The 10834-nt window shown below is 38.8% G+C and overlaps 1 pseudogene; it reads right to left on the minus strand.

The window, feature by feature from the left end:
* Positions 1 to 921: 921 nt before the first annotated feature.
* On the minus strand, positions 922 to 1083 carry LOC132024084 (U4 spliceosomal RNA; annotated as a pseudogene).
* Positions 1084 to 10834: the final 9751 nt, after the last annotated feature.

A 10834-nucleotide genomic window follows, 5' to 3' on the forward strand; every position in this document is an offset into this window, starting at 1 on the left:
AAACACTTTTTCTCAGTCCTATTTGGGTTGCTGCCTGAGTCTGAAATTTAAACTTGACAGAATAGATTAACAGGAGAAAAGCATATACATTTATTTCATATGTTTTACTTGACATGGGAGCCTTCATGAGGAAATGAAGACCAGAAGAAACAGCTAGACCTGAGTATTTTTGTGTGGGGCTTGGGGAAGAGTGGACAGTGGCATAAAAATATGATGGGGTTAAGGAGGATGACTGAGTGTAGTGAAGTGGGGGAGCTTAGCAAGGCCAGTTAATATTCTTCTTGGCATCCCTCTCTTAGAGATAAGGATGCGTCTTTCTTTCAGGTTTAGGAGTAACCTCTCACATGAGGGTTTTATGTTCTGTTTCATGGGAGAAGGATGAAGGGAAGATTCAAGATTTCCTCAGACTCCTTCAGCTGAAAATATTCAATATCCCAAGCTTCCATATTTGGGACAGTGTGTCCTGAACTCTATCTGAAGGAAATCCTTAAGTGTTGAACCTGCCTTTCCTTTATGAAAACTATTTCAGGGATAGCAATAGCCCTACTGTATGAAGGAAAGTCCTATACAGAAAGATTCTATCTAATAATTACAAAAGGAACGAAAGGATGAGAAAAGCGGTTTTGCTATCTCAATGGAACAGTGAATACATTTAATGATTGCCATTATTTGATAGTAAAGAAAACTGGTGAATGCTAATGAGGAATTTTTTATATTAGGAGATCTAACACTGTGGTACAACGTGCCCAGTCCTTACCATGTCACCGATGTGCTTTTCTTAGAAAGGGTCTTTGAATAAGCCACAGACTTTTCTTCAATTTTTTCCCATCTCTACCCTGTCTTGTAAGACTTGGTCAGTTTTTTCTTGGTGTTCTGAGTCTACAAAAGGTTTCTTATTTGTATATTCTTTTGGTCATGTCAGTTTGCAGAAACATGAATGAAAATACGAATTTGATACATGTCTAAATCAAGATCTTATGTGGAAGTATATCTAACTTTTTCAATTTTTTTCTCTTTTTCAATTAGCAATAATCGCGCCTCGGATAAACCTCATTGGCTACGATATTGCCACTGTGCAAAGCTATTTTTTTTCTCTTTTTAAAAGTATTAACAATTCTAATTCATAAGCTACAAGCAGTCTTAAATATACTGTCTTTCAATTATGAATTGCACATACATAGCTATATCTATTTTTTTCTTTTCCGTGTATTTCTAAACACACAACTATCTGTGAGTCACATTTTATAGTTCCTAACCTAGAAGTTAAAATAAAGCAGTTGCATTATGCTTACTACCTTATTATGTAAAGCAATCAAAAAAGTAGATAAAATCTATAAAGAGACTCTATATTTTGCTAAAAATATAACAGTTTTAAATGCTATTTATTTCCTCTGTTAAATTCCCACAGTTAGTGGAGCTATCTTTTTGTCAGCAGGTGGAATCCTGCATTAGTAGTGGGCTCAACTCTTTTAAGGAATTTCACAGAAGGTCCTGTATGCACAGAAATCTCGAGAATTGCTTAAGAATAGAGAGTCTCTGTTTCTATCCTGAGAGCCTCCCTCAGCAAAGAGCAACGAGATTCCTTTCTCTCCTAAAGGACAGTTACTCCTCTAAATTTGAATTCAGGCTTTCAGAGATAGTTATAGCTTAGAGCAAATATAAGGAAACTCTGGGGTAATTGGGCAATCCTTGACACAGGGCACACATTCTTGCTTAGGGACTAAACAAACGTAAGGCATGGGGAGGTGAAACCATGGATGCTTTATTGGTTTATACTTTGAGAATGGGTCTCAAGTTTACTACTTTTAGGGGGAAGAAAAATAAACCCACAACACAACTAAAATCTTACCCTTATTTGGCAGAAAAGCAAGCAAACAAAACCCCCCAAATCCATATATGCTTGCAAACAAAAACCCAAAAATCCATATATGCTTGAAAATCTACTCTACACCTGTAAAATAAATTTAGTAAGTAAAAATCAAACTGCACTGCTATTCCAAGTGAATGCATCCTACTTTCATTCACCTACTTAAAATGCTGGGCCTCCGGGTTACTACTCTAGATTCCCTACCAGCACAAACCATGCTGTGTATACCTTTGAGTGGCCTCTGGTGTTAAATCTGGGATATGCACACGTCCTGTGAATGTTGGGTCTTGGTTCGGGCTGGATTTACTTAGACTACTAGCTGGCTTGCTCTCCTGCCTCAGTGCCCCCGTTTATACTTCCAGCCTAGCGGGATGCCTCCAAGAGCTGCAAATTCCCATCCACACTTGATATTTTCTATTTTACTAACATTTGCCAGTGACAGCTTGTTACTGTCTTAATTTGCATTTTCTTGCAGGTTACTGACTCCCTTCATGGGATGGTTAGTTTCGAGGAGTAAAATTTGTTTACTGCAAAGTGCACGTTGATAGCCTTTTGCTGGGTAATTACACTGGACTCTGAAACCAGTGTCCAGCAGGACTGCAAAGAAGCAGTGGTGAGCATTTTTAAAGGCTGTTTTTCTCAAGTTACAGTATCTCTTTTTTTTCTATCGGCATTTACATCTGAGATATTCTATAACCTAGTTTGTAGAAGTTCTCTCTCAGAGAGATATAAAGTTGAAAGAAAAGATTGTATGAGCACAGAAAATGCTTCAGGCATATCTTCTCCTGGAAAAAATAATGAAGAATGAAAGGGAATGTGTAAGAGAGGGTCCCATTAGAGGTGATAAAGCCAGGGGAGCATAAACCCATTTTTAACTATACCGGGTCACCCCTAGGATGCCTGGCAGCGTGAATGACTTGTGCTCTCACACAAATAGGATTAGTTGTGAAAGTCCCAGAAAAAAGTGTGCTCTATGGTTCCCCCACCCACGTCAACTTTTAAATGTGGTTTTGGGATTTACCATTAAGTGAGAAGTGATTTTTAAAATGGTTGAAAAGCACTTCAAAATGGCTTTTGGGGACTTAAAGCAACTAAAATTAAACACACACACACACACACACACACACACACTAACTGATCTCAGCATCCCTAGATGGATACAAAAGGAAGTAACTTTCTAGCCATTTCTAGGGCCTACTGACCAAGAGAGGCAATGTTTTGTTGACTTTATTCCTTCAATCCGTCAGGCATTTTATATGAATTATTTCTGCATATCCATTCACTCACTGGGCGCTGAATTTCACAGCCTTAGATGCTTTCAGAATTGACTTCTCTTCTCTATTTGAGCCACTGCTGATCTCCAGGTCAGGAACTTATCATCCCTTGTCTGAAATAGGTCCTGCTTGAACTTCCAAAACCTGCCTCCAGTCCTGTCTCCCTCAAATATTCTCCATAATGTCGCTGCTGGAAAGCAGCTTGAATGCAAATGTGTTACTTTCTTCTCAAAACTTTTTTAGCGGTTGCTCATTCTTCTCCACAGAAGGCACAGACACCCTCAAGCGACAGCCCTTCTGAGACATCATCTTCCTCCTCTTTTTCATACTTGTCCTCGACAACATGGCGTGGCTGATTTTTAGCTCCAAACCAGGGGTGGTCTCCTATTCCTGATGTTTTGCTCACCCTGCTCTTTTGGCCTAACTGGCCCCCTCCTCTTGGCTCCTCCAAATCTGTCCCCTTCACTCCATCTGGCTCAGGTCTGGGGTGGACAGCTGTCAGTCCTTCTTCCCAAGCATGCTGAGCTAAGCATTCTTCTGTGGCACCTCCTAGGTATCTGTGACTACTTCAATTATTGGATTTGTCAGATTCTACTTAAACTTTCTCTCTATACCCATCTGAGGCTCTGGCGCAAGTATTCTTCAGCAAAGGAAAATATTATCTGTTTTTCTTTACGTAGATGGTAAAAATATATTTTGAGGATAGCCAAGGTTTCTTTCTAGGAAAGAACATGGTTTTGGATTAAGGAGACACCTTAAAGGTTGTGAAGATTTTAAGAACGGGAATATCTATGTGTGCATGGGTGGCTCAGTCAGTTAAGCATCTGCCTGCCTTCAGCTCAGGTCAGGATCCTGGGGCAGAGCCCTTCATTGGGCTCAGCAGGGAGTCTGTGTCTCCCTCTGTCTCTTTCCCTGCTCATGCTCTCTCTCTCTCAATTAAATAAAATTTTTTTTTTCTAAAGAACAGGAATATCTAATACTCAGCTCACCAACTTTTATTGTCTTGCTCAATGATACGAATGCAGTCTGTTGTAACTTCAGTAAAGCATACTGCCAATAGAGTCTTGAGCCAGTAAACTTTGTGAAATAAACTTAGTAGAGGATGTTACTAAGTAAATTTGGTAGAGGCTGTCATATGGAAAAAAGGATGTGCCCAACGGTGGCAAAATACAGAGAAAATATCAAGAATTCATTGGAATTCTTTAGGAACTGTTGTCCTGGAGGAAGAAGAATTCTTAGAATTTTCAGAAATACATGGAACATTTTTTAGATTTCCTACTGTAAGCAATTTGATGTCTGAATCAATTTTACCATAAAAGAAAAGGAAAAGGATGTCAAACTAGAAGACTTGAACCAACAAATATTTAATAATATAGGAAAGTAAACTGTTACATGAAAAATAGACAACAAAATGGCAGAGGCAGGATATTCTTTTGTGTAGGAACAGTTTCAATCTGGGATATCTGGGGGGTGCATTCAGTTAAGTGTCTGCTTCTTGGTTTTGGCTCAGGTCATGATCTCAGGATCCTGAAATGGAGCCCTGTGTCAGGCTCTGAAGTCAGTGGGGTGTCTGCTTGAGATCCCCTCTCTCCTGCTTGTGCTTGCCTTCTCTCTTTCTCTAAAATAAAGAAACACATCTTTAAAAAGGAAAAAGAAATAGTTTACATCCATGCATAACAAAGGGAAGATAATAAAACATTAGTAGCAGTTTCTTTGGCTGATATATTTTATTTATTTTTTAATGCTTTTCTCTAGTTGTCATACTGTCATGACCAAATACTGCATTTTATTATAGGATAAATTTTTTGAATGAAAGTTGAAAATTATAGGGAGTATTTACCACTCTTTTTCTCTCAAATTTTCCTTTGGCCTCTGCTGGAATCCAGATTTAGGTAAAGTAGGAGAAAGATAGCTTTGGTGCCATTTTTAGCCGTCCTTGGGAAATCTGTTTCCTTCATTTTTAAGTCCCTACCAGTGGCTCCCATTTGTCCCGTGGTATTTCTTGCTCTCTCTTATAATGAATTTGCTCCCATTTTCTTCTGGTGAAAAATTAACCAGTATCTTCTTCCCTCAGCATGTTATCCTCCTTTTGGAGATAAGATAATTTGGAAAAATAAATCCTTGATAACTGTTCCTTCTCCGTAAATTATCTCTTAATTGAATCCTCTTCCTTTCCATTCTCTCCAATTGACCTATCGGCTGTGTTGACTTTGCCTAAGAAACATCTTGCAAACCTCTGTCATGTTCCCCCAGGCATTGTCTTCAGGGCCTTATTATTGCTTCCTGTAGCTCTTGCAAAGATCTGCTAGCTGGTCTCCATTTCTTCAAATGCTCCCTCCTCTTTTCATTATCCAAAGGGCCCCGAGAGTTATCTTTACACTGATAGACAGGATTACTGCATCTCCTTTGAGAATCACAGAACAAGCTCTGAGGTTGCATTGGCATGTTGAGAAATATTGCTCTAGAATATCACCGAAATCTCACAGCATCTCACGTAAGGCCAGGTGTGACTTCTCAGTATCAGCTTTTCTCGTTCTCTCTCACTCCCTGTTTCTGCCCAGAGATTTTGTTTCCTCAAACCGCAGTGTGTGCTTTCTGTATGCTATCCTCTGCCAACTCTTACTCTCTGTGGCATCCGCCTGCATGATTCCTGTTCATTCTCCTGTTCATTCTTCAAAACCTTGGCGATGCGGTCTCTTCCACGTGTATAATTGTCCCTCATACATAGCTGTCCCTGCTATGCTAACAAGGTGGTTTCCCCGTTATCTATGACAATATTTATTGCACGGCATTGTAATTATTGGCTGATATACTCATCTCCTCATTATTTCCTGAAGTCACAGAAGAGCTATGCCTTGTCATCTTGACAGTTATAGAGCCAACATATAGTGATCTCTAAATAAATGGTTGGGGTGTGAGATGATACAAATGAAAATAGAGTTTAAGTGCCAATTGTCTAGGAAGATCTTTCTCAGAGTAATCTAATGCTACAATACCATTCTTTCTTCCCAGCACATATGCATGTGACAGTGAGGAGGACTCGCTGGTATGCGAGCTCTCCCTATGGGAAGGTTGCCCATTCTATTAACATAGTTGCTCTTCCTGATCTGATATTGAGTTTTCCCTGAGGTTTTGCTCTAGAAGGTTAACAAATCTTTTCTGCAAAGTACCAATGAATAACTATTTTATTAGGCTTTGCTGGCTGTTGTGAGGAGCAGCTAGGATGTAGCCATGGCTAACGTGAATATGCATGTGTGATCCTTTCACAAGAATGCTTTGTTTACAAAAACAGGCAGTAGGCCAGATGTGCACTCTAGGTTGTTGTTTACTGATCTGTGGTCTGGCTTGAGAATCTAGGTTAAGGCATCTAAACTCTTGGCCAGATTATGATGGGTTTAGATTTAATACATCTGCCAAGGAGTGCTGAGCCTGTGGTATTTCAGGATTTTTGTGATAAGTGGGGCATATGTACAGTCTGATGCAAGGTCCTTGCTACCACCTACTCACTGATAGAACTCCTTTGGAGGATTTACAGTGTTCAGTCTCCTTAGGTTTTTGGTGCTAGGTCTTCTAAATAGAGTTCCTGATGGTCACACATCAGAGATGATGCTCTGAAATATTCTGTATCATTGTCACTTCTGGAGCAAGTCCTGAACCACCTCACGTCTTCAGCAAGAAATACCCTGCTTCTTGGAAGCAACACTTGCAAAAGCTCCTCCCACCAGTCATGGGACTCAGTATAGACTAAATTGCACAAACCGTGCATTTGAACCCTTCTGTGGAGAACTACATCATCCGAGGCATCTCTGCAGCAAGGACACCCCAAGCCAGCAAGAGCAGTAGTTTTGCTCGTTTCTTCCAGGCTGTTGTGACCATTCTTCTTCTTCTAGCCCTGGTCATCCTACAGTTTAAGCACCAGTTTGCAGATCATTTGGAGGATTTCTGGAAGAATAGGTAGGGAGGGTTCCTTAAAAAAATGGAAAAAAAGAAGAATTAGGTTGTATATTAAGTACTTCAGGTACATGAAATATTTCAAATTACATTTTTAAGAATGTGTTTTGCTTAACCACAGGTTGACCGTACATTTCGTGATACCTCGTGTATACCATGTTCTCCATCTTCAAGTGAATGACCCAAACAACAGCTTCTTTTGAGAACAGTACTGACCACCCTGCCAAACTGGCAAGAAATGATGTGTTGTTAAACAGGTATTAAGGTTAATAACAGGTATTAAGGTGTTTGTTATAATACCTGTTATAATAAACAGGTATTAAGGTTAAACAGGTATTAAGTACTACGTCTGAGATGCGGAAGAAGCAACATTAGTTTTGTCTTCTCATCCTCAAATCCAATCTCAGGATATCATGGATGATTTTAGCAGCATTTGGTTTGATGCCTTTGGGTGGAGACAAATGAGAAACTGCAAAAGCCAACAGAGAATTGTACAGATTTGTATTTCTTTGGACTTACGATTTCTGTGCTCCTCCTGATAATTCGTGCCCAGTTTTCATTGCTGTCTCTTACCTCTGAGGATGAAGTAATTCAAAAAGCCCTCTCCTTGGGTATCACCTTTGCTGTCATCTTGCTTCATGATCCTGTGCCTGCCATGGTGAGTGAGCACCTTTGAAGCAGTACTTGCCAGGAAACAACTGTTTCTGGAGATCTCAATGTGACATCCTAAGAAACAGATGAGCTGAGGCAAGATTGTCATTTTATCTGGTAGGACAAATTCAAGGTAGGCAATAAAATTTTATAAGAAGTGTAAGCAAAGATATTAGCATTAGGAGCTCTTCTATTTTTTAAACTGTATTTCTTTTACTATACTGTCATACTTTACGGTCTTTTCTATATACACATGTTAAATTAAATCCCAACATCTACAATACTCTCAAGGTATCCTCAACATTGTGAATAATTTATAAAAAACTGTGCTGGAGTTATCTTTAAAATGTCAGTTATTTTCCAGTAAATGTCCATCTCCTTAAAGAAATAAAAGAAATTTGAGGAGAACAGAATCTCAATAATTCAACCAGGTTACTTGCTGAGGCAAAGCTTCCCTAGTAAGCAGGACCAAACTTGGCTGTTATTTTCCCTAAGAAAGCGTAATGATTATATTTTGGAAATCTATTATACTGGTGGTCCCATTCCAATGCTATAATTAAGAGTATGTGATTTTTCTTTAATTAGAAATAGTGCCCTTAAATAACCAAAATGAAGTTTATTGAATTTTAACAAGAATTCTTCTGATTTTTAAAAATTTAAAAACAGGAACCCAGTTTTAGTCAATGTTTTTATGTGCTTGCCAACATACAACCAAAGAATATCTGACCTAAATTAACACCTTGGCATGAAGAATGTCAATAGAGTATTTTAAAATATTGATTTAAATGTTGATTCTTCACTCTGTAAAGGGATTTTTTTAGTTTTCTGCAATATATGTGTTCACTTGCATAATTATACATATCTATGTTTTTATACATATCTGTACCTTTAACTGTTGAAAAATACCTTTTATTTTTTATTTATTTATTTTTAAAGATTTCATATATTTATTTGACAGACAGAGATCACAAGTAGGCAGAGAGGCAGGCAGAGATAGAGAGGGGAGAAAGCAGACTCCCCGCTGAGCAGAGAGCCCGATGTGGGGCTCGATCCCAGGACTCTGGGATCATGACCTGAGCCTAAGGCAGAGGCTTTAACCCACTGAGCCACCCAGGTGCCCCCAAAAATACCTTTTCTTAAAAAGCTTTGAGAGTAGAGTGGATTCAAGCATTACATCCCTTTTACAAATGAGGAAGGTGAAAAAAGTAAGGTTGAAGTAACTTATGTTAAGTCCACATATGTAATTTGTTTCTATCTGTGGGGCCATAAACCAACGCTACTGACTTCTGATCCAGTGGTCAATAACCTACTTTCTTTCAGTCAGGAATAAGAGTTTGAATTGCTGAAACAATTTGTCAGTCATGGAGTTAAGCTTTGTAATACTACCAACAGAAAAAGAGAATAGAAAAAAAAAAAAACCGAAACACTTCTTTGGTGGAAATTTTCAAGTATCTCTTGTTGCTGCTCTGTCATTTTTCCTTGGCAGACCTATGTTTACTCTGGTAGGTTTTGTCGTGAGTGTTTGAGTCTCTGGAGGGATGGGCTGAGTCCTCCCTGTCTTTGATTTGTATCATTTCAAGAACAGTAGGCAGGTCAATTCAGTGCTCTGAAATCAAAGCCATCTAAATCAGCAATTAAGCAAATTTCTCCTGGGAATAATTGAACATGACTGACTTTATGAAAATGAATCAAGGAAAGCTCATTCAAAATAAGAGTTGGAATTCTCACGCGTTGCCACTTGTGGCAGCTTCCATAGGTCAGCAGGAATAAGAAAGATCTCTTGGCTGGGGAGGCGGGTGGTGGGGGTAGGGGGCGGGGGGGGTTGTGGGGAGTAAGCTGCCTCCACCTGCAGCCAAGGAGAAGCTGCCACCACTTTGAACTCGAATTTTCCTTCCAAGAAGTTTTGTTTAAAACAACTGCTCCCAACTTCCTTCTTTTCTCTATGAAAGGATACTCTTGAGGGGTCCGGCTGGATCATTTGAAAGAGCATGAGATTCTCCTTTGTTTCTGACTGGCTTTTGGTTTCCCATAGTTTGCATGTCCCCAGTTGCAATTCCTCTGCTACTTCTGAATAAAATCATTTGCTGCTCAATAACCTTTGCTGTTTATTTCTTAAGGCTGACAATTTTTCAATTGTGAAGTTGTTTTGTTATCATTTTACCCATACACTTGTTGAAAGATAGTGAGGGAAAAGCAGATATTGTAAAGTTGTTGTTATTATTTTACTCATACAATCATTGAAAGACAGTGAGAGAAAAGTAGATATAGTTTGTGCATATAAATGAAAGGATATGAGGAAAGAAAAATGGATAGAGTTTACATTCTAAGATTTGTTATCCCTTGTTTCGAAAAAAAAAATGATGTGGTATTTCCTTCTTACGTTTTTCTAACTGAACAATAAATCTCTTTGTCAAAATTTTATTAGATCTTTTTAAAAAACTAGTAATAATTTTGATCTAATCATAAATGAAGCCTGAAACATAGAGAACTCCAGGAAATTCTAAGTCAGTCATGAATCTGGAAAAACACACACAACAGCCCCCCTCCCCAATCAAACAAAGAAAAAACAAACAAACCACCTCAGAATTCCTGGCTTCTAATACACCCTCACCCAGAAGGTAAAATTAGTTTCCTGAAAGTTAACAAGACTGCTTACAGCATCCTCAATATCAAACTTAACAAAGCAAATAAAATCCTGCAAGTTGCAGGCGGCTGTGGAAAATCAGTTTTGCCTAGGAACGTTCCCATGAAACCAATCAGAAGGGGAAATGGTATTGCATTACGTGGAGCACTAGGGAAGTTTCTCTGAGTGAAAGGAAATGATGACCATTTCAGTTTGATTTTAAGAGCGTTGCCTGATGAAGACATTGGATTCTGTGATTGATTCCCCTGAAAAGAAGCCTTGGATCTGACAGCCTGGAGCCGCTGTTTTTTTTAACATTTCTTCTCAGGGCTGCTCAGTAAAGGGGCCAGAGTCAGTCAGGTGGCATTATATTTGTCTTTGCAACCAAGTTCACAATCATTAATATATGTAAGAGAATTTAGACTAATTTAGACTGTCTAAATTTGCATTTAGATAGCAAAGCCAGTT

This window comes from Mustela nigripes, chromosome 8 (genome assembly GCF_022355385.1).
Source record: "Mustela nigripes isolate SB6536 chromosome 8, MUSNIG.SB6536, whole genome shotgun sequence".
Lineage (NCBI taxonomy): Eukaryota > Metazoa > Chordata > Mammalia > Carnivora > Mustelidae > Mustela > Mustela nigripes.